General features: G+C 32.8%; 1 protein-coding gene across 1 annotated transcript in view; it reads left to right on the top strand.

Annotated features, from left to right (window-relative positions):
• LOC106791895 (heparan sulfate glucosamine 3-O-sulfotransferase 1) overlaps window positions 1-21,057 on the top strand; it is a 65,184-nt gene that overhangs the window by 4,193 nt on the left and 39,934 nt on the right. The gene's annotated exons all lie outside the window — the stretch shown is intronic.

A 21,057-nucleotide genomic window follows, 5' to 3' on the forward strand; every position in this document is an offset into this window, starting at 1 on the left:
AAAAAAAAAAAAAAAAAAAGTATAGTAATTGATTTGAAAAAGAAAAAAAGAAAAATAATAAAAATCAGGTTGGAACTTTTGGCCCACCCTGTATTTCTATATCTCTATCTCTCTCATTCTTTTTCGAGAGCTCTCACGAATGGGTCGAAGAGGAATTCGATTAAAGCCACATTTGCATTTCATGCGGCCGTTTTTCTTACGATGCAAAATGCATTTTATTAAGTTTTTCTCTCCTCGACGTTTTCTGTTTGTACCATTTTTTGAACTAATATTATTTCCCTCTCTCCGTCCCTTTTTCCCTCCCATTTTCTCTCTCTCTCTCTCTTTTTTCTTATTCCTAGCAGTGAAACGATACGGTGGTTAGTTCATTTTTTACTTGTTCTTGTTCTTGTTCTTGTTGTTCTTCTTCTTCTTCTTTCTTCTCATACTCGTACATCGTAAAATTACTGGTAACACTGCAAAACTTCGTCATGTGACTTACACGAGAGGATAGAGCGAATGAAGAAAGTTGAACAAAAAATAAAGAAGTAAAATAAAAAAGAATATGGGAAAAGTACGTAGGCTGTTCTCGGTTCTCGTGTAAATTAACATAAGGTTCTTTTGTCTTTAGGGAATTAAGAATGTTTTATTCCAAAGATTGGAATCGATTTATAAAAGTGTTTATTTAATTTTAACATTAAAAGAATTTGAAATTAAAATAAAACATTAGTACAAGTTAGAGAAAAACGTTTATAAATATCGGCAAATGTTTATATACGAAGATAGAGTTAAATTATTTGATTTTAATCTTATAATTGTCGTTGCATCTCTATTTGTTCTTTGTTAATTAAAAACGAAAAAGAGAGATGGTGTGTGTTGTTATTATTACTATTATTTTAATTATCAATTATTTTATATAAGTATATATATATATTTATTATTATTATTATTATTATTATTCGTAAAATAAATAATGTTACAAAGTTGAATAGAGATAAAGTAATTGTTGTAAGAATTTTTCGAAAGCCCAAACGATCATCAGAACAATATGGCGAAACGTTCATTCGGTGGATACGTTTGCTCGTTCGAAGTAGAACTGGGCGATATTTTAACGTTGAAAAATCGTATGGTGTAGCGAGAGAGCATGTAGGTGCAATAAAAGGATTCTTTAAGCAGGTGACAAAGTACGCTTACGTTGCCAGAGGGAATACTACCTATCCATGGCTACTACTAGTTGCCGTGGCTTTACTAAAAGTACCGGACCAAATAGCCAACGAGCACAAAGTGAACGAGCTTGATGGTGTCTACTCTTTCTCCCTCTTATTCTTTCTTTCTTTATTTTTCTCCGAGAAGGACCATTAACTTTTATTCTATAAAACTTGTTCTTTTCTTTTTATTATTATTATTATTATTTTTGCTTTTAATTTAACATATTTTATTTCTTACTTTTTATTTTCCTTAAAATATATATATATATATATGTATCATTATGTCACTAGATTTTGTTTTTACGTAATTTGTTGGTTATTTATCAATTTATGAATGATAGTATTATTAATATTAATAGACTTAAAGCAACAATGAGAAAACAAAAAAAAACAAAAAAAGAATGAAATAAATGAGTTCATTCGTCAAGTTGGACGCATTCGTAACGATGTGCGGCAATTAGATAAGTATTTTTGGCAGCGTAGCAAATAGCTCTATCTCACTTTCTCTTTCTCGTCCTGGATTCAAGGATTATTGCCCTAAATTGCTTTCCGGATCTGGGAACTGAATTAAATCGTACACGTCTCGAGATATATATCTTATTCCCACCCGACGAATTAACGCGGACATTCTCGTTTACTGATTTGACAAATCGTTTCTAGAAAAAAAGAAAACAATAAATGTATATATTCCACTTTTACCTTTTTTCTTTTTTTTTTCTTTATAAGCCTAGGAATTTTGTTGTCGTTCGTTCGATATATTACTTATCAGAAATGAATTAATCGGATCAATTTGAATTTAAGATAAATCGTTGTGTTAATTCCACACAATTATGGTTGTTAATAAAAATGATTTAATAATTAAATCAAATAAACGTTGTGTGTGTTATTACAGGTAATGATTAGAATAGTAAAGAGTGTTTGGTAGCATGGTAACAGCTTTGTTAGGGTCGCAAAAGGGCTCTTGATAAAGGAAACAAAAAGAGTGTGAGAAAGACCGAGACAGAGATATAGACAAGAGAGAAAATGAGAGAAAAAGAGAAGAGCCAAGCACGTTTTATCGTCATTCTTAAATCGGTCCTTATCGCTTCTGATATCGGGCTGACTAGTCAAGTACCCATTAGGATCTAGAAAGGCTCTTTTAAAAGAGGCTCGTCTTCGCGTACCACGTACTAGCCATACTTTTTCAAACGCACCTGTGCACTCTAACTCGAAATGACGAACGAGAACGTATTAGCTCTGCCTCTGCTAGTCGTAAAAATGTACTAACTTCTATTCTACTATACTTTGAGATTTACGTTCACAAAAGTAAATCCTCATACCTAGTGTAACAAAAGTTTCTTAAGGATTTTGTTTTCTTTTTTACTTATTTCCAACATTTTCGTTCGGATCGTCAAATTGCAAGAAATAAATTGTAAAAGTTGCTTGACATAATTAATTACGATTTTTTGAGTAGTTTAGAAAAGAAAGAGTATAATTGATTTTTTCAAATTACAATTAGAAATTGATGGTTCCCGTTTTCTTTCGTATAACGGACACACGTGTGTCGATGTGTACGCGTGCGTGTTTGTGTGTGTGTATGTTTACACGAAAGGAGAAAAAAAGTAATTACTTTGGCGAAAAATGACGAGAAAAAAAAAGAAAGAAAGAAAAGGAGAAATGAATTAATTTCGGAGGAAAAATTGGTTATAATTTATTTTGTTGTAAAATATAATATATTTTCGTTTAATTGTGTTGAAAATATTATTTGTTAAAAGCGTGGAAACATTTTTACGCTTTTTCACTTGTACTTTCTCTCTCTCTCTCGTTTTATTTTTCCTTCAATTAATTAATGTACAACTTGCGTATACGGCCTGTAATACTTGTTTTTTTTTTTTTAAACAAATTCGAATGTAATAGAATTTTTTCAGATTAGAAACTCGGCTAATTCAAAATGGCCGGAGTCATTTCCGTGCCATTCCCGTGCCAGTCCGCGTTATCGTCAATAATATTGTTTTACGCAGACTAAGATCGTCTAGTTTTGAATTGTGGTGGTACGCTTTCGACACACGAGCCCTCCAACATAATATCGATAAAACAATTTGTTGGGATATATGGTCGTAAACTACATACGTCTCTTAATTTAAATGCCATACAGAATGGGCCGAAAGTTTTTAGCCTGGCCAAAAGTTTCTACATTATTATTTTACAAACCAATTACTCTTTCTTTTTTTTTTTCTTCTCAAATATTTTAGTTCAACTTATTTTTCCAAATTGCAAAATTATAGGATTTACAATTACGAGTTTTTCTACAAATTTAAAAGATTTCGAAGAATGTCGATTGATTTAAAAATATTTTAGCTCGTTTAGGAACTATTAGCTAATTATTTGCTTACAATTTGATATATTTGATTTTCTTTTTACAAGTCTGATTAGTAAATCTCTTTTTTTTTTTTCATATATTTATTATATTACTGTTTTATCCCATAAATTACTATAATTATATTGAATTTTTGTTCGTTTCCTGGTCTTATAATATTTCCGTTTCGTTCATTTCGAAGCTTACGTTTGCTTTCTATTGTCTTCAAACGTAGCACATACCTTTCTTTCATAAGGGACTCAACAAAATTACGAAGCAAGAATGGCGTGCGAACGTGGTTAGGTAACAAAAGAGAGTAACATATACAATAAAAGCGTAGAGAGTCAAAGCCAACGCGATCCTACACACACACACACAATTATACATGAACCACCCACTATGTGGACGACACTACGACGACAATTGCAATTCGTTGTCGCTACATTTCCCTCACGTCGTAATATCGTATTGTGCCGACTTACAAAAGGAACCACATCTCATCTTCTTCTTTAATATTGATCGTACTGTAGAAAATCTTTCGACCAGAATATATTCGTTAATAAACAAAAATGGAAGAAGAACAATATTAGAAGAAAATCATATCTTTATGTTACGAAATGAACATAATTACAATATTACAAATACTGGACAATTGTAGTATACAATTACATTCATGAGTGTGCAGTGGCAAAGGGTTTCGTAAAGCGTACAAATAATTCAAAAAAGAATATCAATTAATTTCTTTCGAATATTAATGTCTGTGTGCAAAAATATATTATATATATATTTTATTAATTAATTAATTTATTAATTATAAAAATATATTCTCTTCCATTTTTATCAAATTTCCATAAACGTTATCCATTTTCTGGGAATTCGCGAAATGTAGAAACGAGTTTTTGATCGTACATTTAATTAATTTGATAATTTGTGCATACGTGGGAGTATATAAATAATTTGTAACTATTTATTCATAGTAATCAAGATGATCGAAATAAGATATAACTATTTATTGGATTTTGTTTGTTTTCTTATACTTTTTTCTCTCAGATCTCTTCCCCCTCTTTTTTTTTGTTGAGAAAGCCAGCCTTCCATGAAAAATGTATTACAGCTATTACACGAAAGTCGTTTCTCTAAAAAGTTAGTCATTCTCTCTCTCTCTCTCTCTCTCTCTTTCTCATTCTCTCTTTCTTTCTTTCTCTTTTTCGTTCTTTGATACAGCAGAACTACCGGCACATCTTCGCCGTCTTTGAAGACATGAGAGATTCTTTAGAAGCATGAAGATACTACTTGTGTTCGAAAGAGAAAGAGAAAGAGCGAGAGAGAGAGAGAGAGGGTAAACCATGTAGCAGTAGCAGTGATGGTAGTTGGGGGTAGAGGGTGGTGAGTAAAGGAAGAAGATGAAGGATAGAAAGAGAAGGAGAAACAGAAGTAGGTAAAATTTAAAATGGAAATATTTCGAGTACTGTTCTAACGCATAAGTTACGATCACCAGTCAGGGTTGTAAAACTATTCGAGAAAATCATATTGAAGAATTTATGGATTGAAATCATACCAAACAATCTAAACATTTTCATAAGAATATCACAAAACTTGACTGGATAGGGGATTATTGTTTAAGATTAAATTATTATCATATTAGATAAATGTTTTGTTTCTTTTTTTTTTCTTTTTCGTATTTAAAATTCTAAGGAATTCAATATGGCGTACGGGTGGTTAAGGAATTTTTGTTTGGTCAGTTCGCGTACGGAAAGAAATGAAAATTATTGAAAATTCAATATGCCGTTATAGATGTTAGGTTAGTTTATTCGATATGAAAGGAATATTGTATAATATTTGTTCGTATTGAAAAAATTTGATAAAATTCAAATATGCCGCATTTGTAGGATAATCTTTTGAATTTCGAGATGTAAAAAATGACGAGAATATTTTAGCGGTTACGTAAAAAGGAAGGGATGTTGCCGGCGGCGAAGGACGAGTTGAAATTGAAGGAAGGGATGATGCAAACGGTCGACGATCAGATTTCTCAAATTCTTTGAAGAAGAAACTCGCGAGCGTAATCGAAGACGCATCTGAATAATATTACGGTGGTAAGGACGAAAAAGTTTTCTCTGAGAAAGAGAGAGAAAAAAGAGAAAAAAGTAGTAGTGTAAAGAGAAAAAGAACATAACTCGAATTCTAATTCCCAACGCCATTATAAGTTCCCACGATGGTATTTTTCTGTAGAGTAAAAAAAAAAGAAAGAAAGAAAAAAAAAAAAAGAAAATCAGATTGTGAATATTTAATGTCTTTCGAAGAAAGTCCAAAACATTGTTTCGCGCTTTTGACTTCGATAAAAAAAGAAAAGAAAAGAAATGAAAAGAATTAAATAAGAAAAAGTGAGGAAAGAAAAAACACAAAGGGAGGGAATAATAAAAAAATAAATAACATAATTCAATATTGTGCGCGTATATACAGGATGACTCCGGAAATAAATGAGATAAAATTTTTCCCTGTTTTTCTTAGGACCCTTTTTTATTTTTTATTTTTTTTTTCTTTTTTTTTTATTTTTTTAATTCAAAATCGTAAAACGATATATTGGTATATTTCGTTTATATAAGTAAATGTGGTATAATTTGAATAGGTGAAAGAAAGGAATAAAGAAAGTAAGAGATAAGGAATAGAAGAAAAGAAAAGAGAAGATTGAGAAAAATTTTTGACCGACATCTCTTCGCAATGGCGAGAACATCTTTGCCATTTTCTCGGTTATCTTCGTTCGCACGGCAGAAGGAAAACATTTTCTTTCGTTGAAATTGGAACGGGAATGGCTTGGGATTGGTGGGAGGATGGAATGGCGCTCGTTGAAAAGATACGAAAGATGGAGAAGCTCGAAAAGTTTTTCTTCTCTTTACTGGCAGCCTACTGTGAACCACCCTACACACATATACGTCACTTTTTTTCGACTGTTTTTTAGTTCAACTGTATTCTCTTTTACATTGCCACAGTATGTATTCGTATGAGAAACATCTAAAAACACGTACAGGGTTGGTCAAAAGTTCTTAGGTAATTTCAAAAAATTTGTCCTCAACTTTTACGAAACGTTATTAAACATTTCATATTTTGTAGATCGTTACAAAGTTTTTTTATATTTCTATTTTATTATTGTATCATAAAATTTATTATTACGTGGCATCTTTCGATTTGTTTACAAAAGTTTATAAAAATAATCATTCAAAAATTTGAAGTGGCTCATAACTAAGAACTTTTGAACGTACGCCATGTTTGCGCTAAATGGAAATCGTCATTTTCATTAGAATCCTTTCTAAACAATAATTACCTTAAAGGATATCACGACATACGCACGCGCCATATTGAATTTTACAAATCGGTCGGAGTCTGCGGCTTCCCGAGTAGCCAGAGAGAAACGTATAACGATCTCAACGTGCCTCCGTGTTCCCTTACAATTAGATTATCTCCCAGACCTAACCTCTCTTTTCTCTAGTCCTCCTAGTAAGGTAACTGAGATATAGAAGGGTATCTGTCGAAAAATTGTCTCTTGTGTAACATTTTGGGATGGATACGTGTAACCCATACAAATCTTACGTGAATTTATTTCTCTTCTCGAATTTCTTACTTTGATATTACCGAAACTCTGATTTTCCACATTGGTCAATAAAATATTAATGCCTAATCGAAATTTAAACAGAAATCTACAATTTGTAACATTTAGTTTTTCATTTTGATGCTTAATCTTCATATTTTGTTCGCCTATAGAATTGCAAATTTATTTTGATTGTAATTTTTTTTCTATCAAATCTGTATATTTTTGTTGTTAGTAATCGTTAGATCAACAAATACATTTTGATAGTTTTGCAGCAAGAAAGAGAGATAGACAGAAAGAAAAGGAAAGAACATTGCTCCACTTTCGAAGCGTCACTTTTGCAACGCGTTAAGACATGCCCGGCTTTGGACACTCAAATCGCTCATCCTACGTAAGTTCTCATGAAATAAAAAGGTCTGGGAAACACGGTAAGATGTATCTATATCACGTGACGTCGAAGTTTTGAGGTTAGGTCAGTTTTCCTAAAAGCAGTCAAGTTTTTACAAATATCTTTGAAGTTGAACGAACTGTGAAAAATCAAATGCATTGAACAATGTTCCTAAAAATATAATTTTTTTTATAAAACGAAACTTAAAGTTTATTAAAAGAAAAGAAAAAAAAACAAAAGAAAAACGCTTGCTTGTATTTGGAATTAAATTAGAAAAAACAAAGGAATAATATTAAATAATGAAAAAAATTTTCATCCTATCTTATTTTGCATTTAATTGAAATCGTAGAAATGAGAAAGAAGAAGTTAGTAATAATAATCGACTTGAAAAGTATAATAAATAAAACCGTGAGAGAGCAATATCTTGGCGTATCTAATATCGGCCATGTTGCTGTCGCGACGCCATACTCATCTTCGTTGTCTTCGTCATCGTCTTCCTGACGAAATTGAATTTACGCGCGCGTAACAATACCCTTGGAGAGTTTTACGTAAGTAAGTAAGTACAAGTTCGCGAAGAGAAGAAAAGTATACCAACGCCCAGAGTTTCTTCTTTCCACAAACTTTTTATAATTCGAACTGATGCTTCCCGTTAATCTCAGTGTGTTTTAGACACTCTAAAAGTCTTCGTTTCGAGTTTCTACGTATTATCGAATTTCAAAACTAACTTCTAATTGTTTCTTTCATAAACGTTATTACAATATTATTAAACGTTGGTTACGCTGATATCTACAAAAATGATAAAGAAAAAAGTATGTTAAATACAATAATACATATATATTTTTTGGTAATCTCAAAATTGGGGGAGTTCAAAGTTTCTCTAGCGACATTTTGTTTTATCATTTAAAAAATACAATTTTTCTATAAAGAAGTTACGAAAAGAAAGATAATTGATTTTGAAAAATCATTTAAGGATTCTTGGCACATCCTGTATGCGTGTTTTGTTATAAGCTGATATACATATATTTTGAGGTTAGGTTTTTTTGTTTCACAAAGAGAATGACGAATTTGCTTGAATTCGTGAGTCTCTTTATCTCTCTCTCTTTCCCCCTTCCTATGTGTTAGTTAATCGTCCTTCCTCTGTGGTATGTACTCGTTTACATTTCACGTGTTGTGTCGTCAGTGCTAATTACCCGAGACAGCAAAGAAATATGTTTAAACCGTTCGTAACAGTTTCCTCGCCGTCATGGATTTATACTGTTTGGAATTCATTTGCTACATATCTATAGACACATACATGTATTAACGTAAAAGTGAAAATTGAATCAACTTATAATTGATACAATGAGTAAGATATTTTTATCTTCAGTGATAGCAGGTACGATGGACAGACAATTGTATTAAGTGTCAATAAAAGGCTTAGAAATCTTGTAAATAAAATAAATGTCTCTTCGTAATTACACATGTATTGTACATAAAATTGTTTACTTGAAAGAATTATCGTCTCGTTTTGATATTCTTGATCTATTTCTTAAGAAAATAAATTTGCAAAATGGCGGTGCTCGACATTTGCTGTATACATTTCATTGATTTTATTAGATAAAGTTTGTCAAAACAATTGTTTATTTAAAAAATCAATTACTCTTTTTCGAGACTCCGTTTATGGATTAATTTTTATTAAGTTTATATGATTATTATTGAAGAAATTTTTGATCCACCTGACGTATGTACATTGTTATGCATATAAGTACAGATGTACGTAGAGTTCAGAGATTATTCGATAAATTAGTTCGGTCAGTGGTATTGGCTCATAAATTCAGGAAGATACAATGTCTGCTTTATCCTTTACAGCAGTTCGCTTCGATCAGTCCTAGATGCAAGCGATTAATAAGGTAACCGATTTGCGTGCAATCTAAAGTACTCCGCCATTTTCCCTAGAATCGATTGAAGATTAATAGCTCGTGTGCGTTCGTATGTATGTATCTATGGATAGAGGAGATATCCAAGGAAGTATAAATTTATCTTCGATGGACGATACACCATTTGTAAAGTTAATTTTTTACTACTTTCTAAGAATTTTTTCTTTTTCAAATATAGAAAAAAAACTAACGACATTCAATAAGTTTTATCGTACTATATCCCGAGCAGTAATTTTTTACTTTCGATGTACTATTTTTAAAATGAACTTTCCGCCAAACATTTATCGAGATTTTATTGAAGTTATACTTCTTTTGGCGCGTTTCGGAAAGTGAAGTTAGATGCGACAGAAAAATCGACACCACGAAGTTGTCGATATTTACGATGCGCGGCCAAATTGAAGTTATTTTTGAGGTTATATTCGTTTTGGTACGTTAAAGAAGTATAACTTCTTACGTGCGTACATAAGTACACACACCAGTTTTTTTTTAAACAATGAAGTAACAGTGGATTATTGTAATTATATCTAAGGGGTTATACCTAGTTAGAAATTTCAAAAAATTGATTCTTTCTTTTGTATTTTTTCGTACTTCTTGTATTATTCAAATGGAACGTTTTTATAGAAAATTTTCGTAAAAAGACGCCTTTTTTTGGTCTCACAACTATGTATGACCCCCTAAAACGACGATTTCAATAAGCTTATCAATGTTCACAAAATATCCGAAAGCAATCTCTCTTTTTTCACTTTAATCTCGTACTTCTGACTGTTCAGCCGTTAATTCGGTTAAACGATTGGCATTAAAATACCGTTAATTCGACGATTCTCTCTCCTTCTCTCCCTCTGTCTTTCTCTCTTTGCACGCGGCACGTTCGTTTCCCGATATCGATCCCTACGAAGCTAGTTTACATTGTCAAATACTGTCGACACACAAGCGTAATTTCGTTCTTCACCGACGTAAATAAATCATGTCCGATTATTTACCCGGAGATCAATGAGATATGAAAGTAATTTGAGTGAAAAAAAAATTTCAATCAAGAAGGAAAATAAAGTAGGTTACGATTGTATTGTTTTTTATTTTCTAAACAAAATTTTACAATCGTGATTTTAACTATCTAATAGTGTTCGTAGAATTCGGACTTTTTTGTAATGTCCACCACGCCATCTTGTAATTTCTTGAAATTCAATCTTTCATTAATCTACGATTATTTAACTAAAAATTCAATCGAAAAAAATAACTATGCTAGAATCATTATTTATTATTTGTTACACGATTTTTACAATTTTACAATCATTAGAATAATTTAACAAAGAGATGATATTCTTATATACACGTGTGTGAGGTTACCGCATCGCCATCTTGAAGTTCTGTCTTCTTAATAAATACAATAATTATATTTAGAATTCCTAGAAACACAGAGAAGAAGAAGAAGAAGAAGAAGAAGAAGAAGTTAAGATCATTATTGTTAATATTTGACAAAACTTGTACGATTCAGCAACTATTGGAATATAGAAAAGATAAAGAAAGAACTACATGCAAATTGTTTCGAAAAGTTTGTGTCGTCATTTTGAAAAGTTATATTTTAAATACAATTATCGTAGTAAATTTTGTAATGTTAGAAAATCTCTTCAGGTGTATTAGTAGTAGAAGCAAGGGATAAGTTCACAGTGTTTCAACTGGGGGATAAGGATCGAGAATAGCAAGCTTGAAGTTGTTACGTACGTTAGATAATTAATAGCACGAAAGACGAAGACTACGACGATGACGACAACGACGACAACGACGACAACGATAACGCGATGGTAGAGATGCGAAAGGAGAAACTGGTGTGTATCGAGAGAGAGAGAGAGAGAAAGAGAATTACCAAAAGAGAAAGAAGAGAGAGATACACAGAGAGAGAGAGAGAGATAGAGATAGATAGATAGTAGAGTTTCTATCGGCTTTTCGAAGCGTTAGATCTAGTTGGATAAGCACGAATTTCGATCTTGCCAACTTACTAAACAGAAAGATAGATAGAGAGTAAGATAGGAAGAGAAGAGAGAGAAAGAGAGAGAGAGAGAGAGAGAGAGAGAGAGAGAGAGAGAGAGAGAGAGAGGAAGATAGTTGGCAAGCGTGCGTGAATCGGTCCGGGGTTGATCACTAGAGGAGGTCAAAGGTAAGTGAAACTTGAGAGTAAGTGAGAGAGAGAGAGATGAAGATAGAGAGAGATAGAGAGAAATAAGGGAAGTTTCTATACGAGCGAACGGTGTAATACGGTTTAATTTCCTGTCAATAATTAGAAAGCTGCACGGCAACGAGTGTCTCAATGTAAGTGGCCAAGCTAGGTGAAGTCTATCGAACGCATGAAACAAGCCCTATATCCTAGTATATTCCTTTCTCTCTCTCACTCTCTCCCTCTCTCCCTTATTCTGTCTATGTCTCTTTCTCCGTAGTTTACTTACTTCCCTTATTTACATAATTATCGACTTTCCTTCCTTCCATATCCGTTCTTCCGTTAAATGTGCATCCTGTTACATACGTGCATCGATCATTATCAATTTCGAGATCTTAATACTTTAACTAATAATTTTCTGTTATGAAGTCTCGTCGCGTTTTTTGAATTTTTTTCACAGTAGTATGACTAAACCACGAGTGACATTATTTCAGTAGTTTATACAAAAAAAAAAAAAAAAAAAAAAAATGGGTCGAAACAATTTTCAATAACACCCTTAATTATTAATACGTATTAGATTATCCATAAGTAGCCTAAAAAATATTCAATACTTCGTAAAGAATGATTTTAGTATCGTGTAAAAAAGTATTTTAAACAATTCCCTCCTCCTCCTCCTCCTCCCTCCCTCCCCCCCCACCGCCAAAAAAAGAAAAACAAAGAAACAAACAAAATACTGTTAATTTATAGACAAACACAGTTACGCTAACAAAAAAGATTCCTACAATGACTCTTGTTAGCGAATACGAATAATTATTCAATTTCGACGTAATACATTTCTATAGTTGAACATACATATAAGCTCATGTAAATTTAGATCAAAAGATATAATACATACATACATAGATACATACGTATGTATCAAAATAGATGATGAGTATTTATCATTCTTGTGGTATTATTGAGTAGACGTTAATAAGGGAACAATACGGTAGTATATCAAGCACCAACAGGTCCACAGAAAATTCTTCCGGCTTGTCGTGTTGCAAGCTATTCAGCCGATTCGGAAACCAGCAGTGCTGATATAACGGCCATAAGTAGCAACACGCTCTATCTATCTTTCTCCCCTACCTCCCTATCACCCACCCACCCACCCACCTCCCTATCCAAACCAACCCACCCCCCTATTTCTCTCTCTTTCTCTCTCTTTCCCTATCTCTCTTTTTGTTCATCCCAATGGTTATGTAGCTACGTGCCAAGCCGGATATCGGAGATTCGAATCGACACTTGCTTCGTTCCGCCTCGAGCAGACGTGCCGTCGAGTGACGTTTCTACCTCCGAGTAAAACCAACCCCTAACTATATATATCTTTCTCTCTCTCTCTCTCTCTCTCTCTCACTCCAACTCCTTCTTGCACGTTCTATTCCAGCACGTCGCTTCCCAAGTTTTCGTAATTTCATGACGTAAGCGTCGTGCCGTGTATTAATGTTCGCGAGACCTGACCACCGTAAATCGTCTCGTCTCCCCGACGAAATCTACAGGGTGGCTTATTTATCTCATACCAACAACTACAAAACAACAACAACAACAACCATCGTCTTTATTAATTCTCTTAACACACCCCCTTTTTTCATTTTTTTCATTATTTATAATACGAATATCGTCTTATATTGTCATTTGTTTTTGTTCTCTTTTAAATTTGTCGGCCTTAGAAACGGGACGGGGGGTTGGGACCGACGATATTTAAAAACAAAGAAAATATAAAAAAACAAGAAGAAAAGAAGGGAGAAAGGGAAAAGAAAAATGTGTAGAATCCTTGTAATCGTTTTTGCTTCACTTTTCCTTTTTTCCTTTAATTTTTTTCGGTGTACCTGCGTGGGGGTTGAAAAAAGTCAGGTGAGCTGAAAATAAAGTAGAAACGATTTATTTTTAGAGAAGATTGGCTAATTTATTATTTCTTTTCTTTTTTCTTAGGCGAACGTTGAGAAATAAACGTTGATAGGAAATATAATCGTTGAAGTAAAGAGAGAGAAAGAGAGAGAGATAGAGAGATAAAGAGAAAAAGAAGGAAAAAAGGTGGGAGAAAAAGGAAAAATGAGAAAAAAGTATAAGTAGAAGTTTCGTTCGGTTGGTAAGGTCGTAATCTTCCTTATCGACGTAACGTCTGCCAAAGTCCTACGGTTATATCACTTTTTCTCTCCTTCTAACAATAAGTTAGAAAACGACTTCGAGGGCGTCTCTCTCCATTCGATTTTCTCATCCCGAGGACACGTATAATGGTTTAGGAAAAGAAAGAAGGAAAGTAGGAAGAGTTAGAATGCAGGAATTTAGTTGGGTTGTCGTGAAACGATCTTTTGCTCGAGGCTAAACGATCGAGTTTGAGCTTACACATAGGAAAGTAGAGACGGGAATCTAAAAATGATTTTGTATATGTGTATGTGTGTTTGTGTGTGTGTGTGTGTGTGTGTGTGGATGTGGATATATATAGGCGTATGTGGGTGTATGTCTGTTAGGTGGATGATGATCACACTATGAAGAGAGAGAGAGAGAGAGAGAGAGAGAGAAAGAGAGAGAAAAAAAGAAAATTTCTACGATGAGTCGCGTCTGGTTATGGTATAAGATTTGCGGATAAAATATGGCGTGATATTTCCCGTAAGATGTTACTTCTCTTTTCTGGTATATGTGTGTATGTGTATACCAGTTTGAGGGTAAACTTATGTATTGGTAGTGGTTTTAGTATCGGAGGGTTGGAATGAAATTCTCAAGGGTTGAATCTTCTTTTTTTAGCGATTGTATTTCGTCAGAAATACAACTGAAAGTCTGTGCTCTATTCGATGGTGAGAAAGGGAAGAGGGGGCAGAGGATGGAGGGAAATGGGGGTGAGCATTCCTGAATATTCGAATCGAATTTCGTGGCAAGAAGGGAAAGGGATATAAGGGTTGAACTGGTATGAGGATGGGTTTATCTTTCCTCGTTTCATAATAAATTTTTCCCTAGTTCTATTCCACTACATTTCGACTCGGCTACTTGTTTGAATTATGTTTCAAATACGCTTGGTTTAGTTTCTCTTTCGTTTATACACGGTACCTTTATGTACAGTTGTAGAAACGTAATTGTTCGAAACGTACGATAAATGGATAACAATTTTTCAATAGGTATATGTACTTATTATTTTTTTCTCCTCTTTCTTTTTTTTCTTTTTGTTTTGTTTTTTATTTAAATCATTTACTCGGATGAACGTTATCTTTCTAAGCTCCTTCGTTATTGTTTCACGGAGACATTATTTTACGTTGGAAATGAGTAGAACGAGAAACTAATTTTTTTACTTTTACCGACACGTATACACTTACAACAAAAGAGAGAGAGAGAGAGAGAGAGACCCAGCAACGATACTCATCGTTATCAGTTACAAAATAATTCATAAGAAAGTCGTGGTAGGATCAGGAGTTGATGGAAGAGAGAGAGAGGGGGAGGCGGAGGGGAAGGTCGGCTCGAAACGTTTTTAGCAAATTGCGTACATTTGTTAGAACGATTGCACGAATTTTCCAAATTACTTTTATGACGGAACCTTACAGGAAGCGCGATGGGCAACCATTATTTCGTGAGCGTTTCAAAATGGCGACTGCATAGGGAGAACGGATTATTGTTAATATTTTATTTAAGGACTCATAACAGCTCGTTGTTCATTGTTTTAAACGATTGCCTCGGCAGATATTGAGTTGGATGCGTACGGGGTGTCTGATTTGTTCTTTGTCATTTCGTTCGATCACATTTGGAATAAAATTGTTTATCAAACTTCTATTCATCCTCCCTCCCCCCCCCTTTTTCTTCTTTTTCATCTTATCTTCATCTTCATATAATTTTTTTTTCTTTTCTTTCTTTTTTTTTGTTTTTTTTTTTTTTTTTTACAAACGATCGAAGTAATTTTGAAAGGCGCAATTCATCATGACTACAACAAAAGGATTCGACGTAAGAATATCGGAATATCGCGTAATGCAGCCATCAATCACGAACAACGTGCGTATAAATTTGGTATCTTTGGGGCTCCTCTTTGCCATCTTATCGCTTATCATATCCAAGCACGAGATTGTTATCGATCGTACCTTCAGAGTTCCTCTTACGACAACCAAGGAGCTATCATTCTACTTCAGTTTCCCTTCAAAGAGAAAAGAGTATTTTTACGTTTTATCGTCCCTCCGGTAGTTCCCTTTTTTAATCATGCCTAGGGATCATCCGTGTACGTATATAATAAAAGTGTATGCGTAAATATACTTTCATAAATTATTTTTCATATCTTACCAAAGTTATGAGAAGAAAAAGAAATTAGATTTATGTTAAACGATCATAATAAAAGTTTCTTAGTGGGTTAAAAGAACTTAGGTAAAGTTTGGAAATCAATTTAGGTCTATCTCGAAATTTTTTAACGTTAGTTTTTGTTCGTTTTCAATTTGTAAAACTACAAGTCTAGGAAATTTTGTAGAATTAGGAAATTATCTAGGAATTTATTCCTTTTCCTTGGATAAGAACTTTTGACCCAGTCTGTACTATTCTCAGAGACAAGAACTCGGACTCGGTCGATAAATCTTGAAGGAAATTCAAATAGATGTTGAACTGTGACAGAGCAGAACATCAACCAACGCGATACCTTCATTCGTTTTTTTTTTTTGCAGTTATGGTAGAACACGAGCAGAAACTCTGGAAAACCATGGGGCTTTCGCGTTTAAGTTCCTTCTTGTCTTTTCCCCTTACTTCCTTGCAACCTAGTCAACTAGCTAGCTGGATAGCTAGCTGGGTAGGTAGATAGGTAGGTAGGTAACCTAGCCTCAAGGTCTCCAGGGAAAGATATTGCCGGAAATTTCGGGGACAGTCCGTGGCGTAACTACGTTTCTGTAAAATCGAATTGCTACGTTGGATATATCTAGCAGAGTGACGATAAATTCACTCCTTTTAACTCCGTCAGATTCTAATAAATTTCATCTAACTTCTCCTAGATTCCTTGTAATTCTCTTATACAAAATATTACAGACATTTATTTGAAAGTATTCTCTTTATATAAATGAAAAATGAATTGTTTCTTTTTATAAATATCGATACAATTATAATTAACAATAAGTCAACGGCCTAGCCACGTTGAAAAATCACGTTCTTGTCAGATTACTAAAGTCAAGCAACTATGGGGCAAGGTTTAGTACATGGAATGGGTGATCCGATCGAAAAAAAAAACTGTGTGCTATTGACTGCGTGATATGTGTGAGAAGATGTTTGTAGAAAAATTCTTGTAAATGGGATAGTAATAAAAGATAATACAATCATAACTATTATTTGAAGTTTTGATTGGCTTTGGATACATTTGAACTATGGAATTTGTCTAAATTTATGATCCAATTTATAAGTTAAGGTTCATTTGTTAGATCAAATCAAATAAATCTGTCACCGTAGGTAACTTTTCAGTTTGATCAAATTAACTTTCAGAGAATAGCTAAAAGAGTCAGATTGTAGATATTAGTGTATTTCGAATGAATCGATTGTGATCTGGGAAAAAAGTAAAGCATATGCTTTGAAGGTCTCTCTCGTTTTCCCTCGTTCTATAATAAGGTATTTCATGAATCATTCTTCGCGAATGCATGTCAGAGATTTGCAATCGATCGACACCGTGTTACTCAATCTACAAACTACGAGTAATGCATTTCAAGCTGTCGCGAAAACGTAAAACGTGTTCTGAGAGTATAGTATTTTCCATTGAATAATTTCATAGATCGAAGTAGCTTATTTTTGATCGCTATCATAAATATGTATAATATTTGATATTTTATTTTCCGATATAAAGTTGACGATATCTTATCAAACGTTTGATACAAATCCGAACTATTATTTCGTCTATGTTCAGCCATAAGAAACTAACTAACATTATTAAATTATTGCTCGTCAAATTAATTTTTATTAAGGAAAATCAGTTTTGAAAAAAATATGATTTATGTTAATACCACATTACTATTGATGCGCTTTATATTAATCAAGGATCACTTTTCCTGGACTGTTTATGAAATTTTATGCTATATAACCTAATACATAAATCATTTTGGGCCAAAAGTGTATAGTTAATGACTTTTGACCGAATATAGACGATTTATAATCGTAGTTAGTAATAGCAACGCTATTTCTAATGCAAACGAATTAGTCCTTTTTATTGGCGAATTAATATTTGACGTTTCAAATTTCCCGGCTTTCGTTCTCGAACAATTTCGAGTTACGTGACTAATGAGTTTAAAAGTAAATTATGACCCTAGAACGAAATAAAATTAAAAAAAAACACAGAAAGATAGTAGAATACAGAGAGAGAAGAGAAAGAGAGAGAGAGTGAGAAGAGAGGTTAGCAAGCACGCGAGATCGTGAAAAAGTACTATATTATATTTAACAACATCGACTTATATAGGATAAAAGAAGGTTAGAAGAAGACAGATTATTTGCCAGGCGCAATCCACAAACTCAATTTCCCTTGTGATTCTTAATATGCTCTCTGAGGACATTATTACGAATAATCAAAGAATATCTCGAAAGTTTTTATCGATGTCTCCTAGTCAATATATGTCTTTCTCTATTTCTGACATTAATCTACAACCAACTGAGATCAAATATTATAAGAAAGAAAATAACATATATGTGTATTGCACATTTTTCTCTTTACAAATTACTTTATTAATGATTGTATCGTTGAAATATGGCGTTTACAAAGTGGACGTATCAAGATGGCGCTGTCTACAGTAATTACAGTGTCAACAAAATGGACGTATCAAGATGGCGACCCATACTGTTATTAAAATTATTTCAATAAGGTTAAACGATTATATCATTTAAATATTGTATGTATCAGTATAAAATGGACATATTAAGATAGCGATTATTAATTAAAATCATGATTATTTTAATGAAAAATTATTTAAATTGGTAATTATAAAAATGAACGAACCCCAAGACATGGCGGCTGTATCAACGAATAACTTCCCCCTAATCTTTTTCTTTCAATTATCTTTCAGACCTTCTCGGAATTATCAAAGAGAATACAAAGAACGGATAGTAAGTGAAAGACAAAAGATAAGATATTTCTCGATTACAAGTGATGGAGTAGTTGGGCGGCGACGATGGTGGAATAGGGGTGGGTTTGGAAAAGGGTTAGATTTCTTCGAGACTCTTTCAGACAAGCGAGAGCTAGGGCGAATCCCATTGACCTCCATTCCAACGCGCACGAGGGCTCCTTAATCACCCTTGACCCGTTTCGCGCGAAATTGTGCATACCACCTTTTCCAATCTTCCGCATCTACATCCATGATAGCTCTTTAGACCGTGTGTGGAACTCCCTCGAGTGTGTTACTTTGAGGAATAAGCCATGCCCTAAAGCATATATGTATACACATATTTTCTTTTCTTATTTTCTTTTAATATCAGAGCTGTCCAACTGGCGCGGCCCATGAAACAAATCAATTTCTTTTTTAAACAAATATTTAATAAATGATTGTAATGAAAAGATACTCGTTATTTTATAGCAAAATTATCAAAGTGATTGTTACGATATGTCATGGGGTTTTTTAAATTTAGGAAAAAAAAATAGGAAAATCTTTTAAATAATCGTTGGTTCTTTATCATTCACGTTTTATAATTAAAATATTGAAAAAAAGAAACAAATTTATTCGATAAAGCAATAAATTCGTTTGTACAATTTATGTCGAATCGTCGTGAGGAAAAAAAAGAAAACACATCTCGGAAACAGTCACTGATCTTTTCAAGATCAAGCCGTTATTCCCTATTTCTATATGTATGTATATTTACTTTTTGTTTTTAAACATTCGAGACAGTCACAGCTCAGCCGTCTTACGGTGAACAAGTCGAATTCGATCCGTGCCTCGTAAGAATTTTATTCTTTTTAATATTTCATCGCGTTGACCCAATAATAAAATCGATTTTTAAATTAATTATTTATAATTATTCATTATTATTAATTATTATCCTTAGTACAACAAATTGAATTCTTTTTTTTTTTCTCATTGTTTTCTATTATTTTATTGTAAAATCAAAAGTGGAAAAAAATTTTTCGTAAACACACACAGTCGATTTATTTTTTTTACAATTGTATTTAATATTTAAATGTAATTGTTTTTTATTATAATAATAACGTATTACTTTTATGAAGTATTACTTGAATTTTCACAGTCATTGGGCAGAAATTAGACAGCATTGTTCTATAGAGACTTAGTTCGATCCAATCGGTTTCTTAGGCTACCACTTCAGCATTTGTATCTTTTAACCTATCTTTTTTTCTTTCTCTCTTTCTCTAGGATAAAAAAAGGAAAGAAATGAGAGAAAGATAGAGAGAGAGAGAGAGAGAGAGAGAGAGAGAGAGAGTGAGGTTAAGAGAAAATTGGTAGCAGAGAATTCGACTTTACTTGGTTAGTATCTACCTATGTATCTATCTATCTATCTAGGTAGGTAGCTATCTAGCTATTGGAAGAAGCTACGTCTAGAATATATATTCTCTTGTGTGTATCGTGATAAACCTAGGCCAAATAGTTTCGGACCTCCCCAGTGTGGCTGATTTCTCGTATATTCCATGATAGAGAGCTCGCTTTACGATAAGCGGTTAAGATGTATATTTATATATACAGTGGGTATTATTTGAAATTGTACACAGTTATGCTTACTTAAATTTTTCTTGAAAATTATTGATACAAAGTGTATTTAGAATGAAAACAATGTAAAAGTAAATACATTAAATTACATTTATTACATATTTAATGAGTTTTACATACACACTTTTCAAAGGATTATTTATAATAATTGAATTAACGAAAATAGTATATATAAAACGCCCCCCGTACATTAAAAATTTATTTATTATTGTTTAAATAAGATATAATATATACGTGTGATATAATTAAGTAATGTTGAAACAAAAGTACATTTGTTTAGATGATAATAAGCCAGTTTAACGATGGATTTCGAAGAGGACAATAGGTAGAAATTATATTCCGTGTTTTTAGATTACAATAAAACATTTCATTCGATTAATTGACAATTATTTATAAAGTATATCGAACACTCTCAAAAATGTATTTTATTAATATTAATTAATATTAATTGTTAAGAGAATAAATGGTTTTTTTTTCTTTAAAGATACATTGTGATAATAAGAAAATAATGTTAGATTTGATGCTAAAAATTTAAGCTTCTTTTTAATCTTTTTTTTTTTATTTTTTCCTACGAGATTGTAGAAAATTTCTAAGTCATCTAGTTAAGTATTAACTCGCAAAGTGAACGTGCTAAAAGAGGTTAAAGAAAATCACGCGACGTGCGCAAAACGGTCCGTCAAATTTCTCATTCAGTCTCGTCACGCTAAGCACACGACGATGAATGATGCGATATTGATCACCCAACGTCCGTACGATTCCTTCGAAGATACGCACGGCATCGTCCCATACTTGAAACGCCTAATCATCTGCCACTTTTTTCCACT

Source organism: Polistes canadensis, unplaced genomic scaffold (genome assembly GCF_001313835.1).
Source record: "Polistes canadensis isolate GaletaPanama2010 unplaced genomic scaffold, ASM131383v1 scaffold_8, whole genome shotgun sequence".
In the NCBI taxonomy this organism is placed as follows: domain Eukaryota; kingdom Metazoa; phylum Arthropoda; class Insecta; order Hymenoptera; family Vespidae; genus Polistes; species Polistes canadensis.